Genomic DNA, 230 nt, shown 5'->3' with positions numbered 1-230 from the left:
GGAGTAGGACCGGCTGTCTGCGCGGTGCGGGCGGCGCGGCGGGGCTGCCTCCCGGCTGGCTCCGCTGGCTCCCGACCCCACTAATTTGAATCGGGTGTTTATAAAGTTTTATATAGAGCCGGACGCGGCCCAACCGGTTCCAGCCGGATCCCCACCGCCCCGCTTGCCCATTGGCCCGCCGAGGTCACGTGGGGTGGGGCCAGGCGGGGAGGGAGGGGGATGGCGAATGG

The sequence above is a fragment of the Haliaeetus leucocephalus genome, unplaced genomic scaffold, assembly GCF_000737465.1.
Source record: "Haliaeetus leucocephalus isolate CR32 unplaced genomic scaffold, Haliaeetus_leucocephalus-4.0 Scaffold517, whole genome shotgun sequence".
NCBI classification, from domain to species: Eukaryota; Metazoa; Chordata; class Aves; order Accipitriformes; family Accipitridae; genus Haliaeetus; species Haliaeetus leucocephalus.
The sequence above is the reverse complement of the archived record's forward strand: the minus strand, read 5'-3'. Positions refer to the sequence as shown.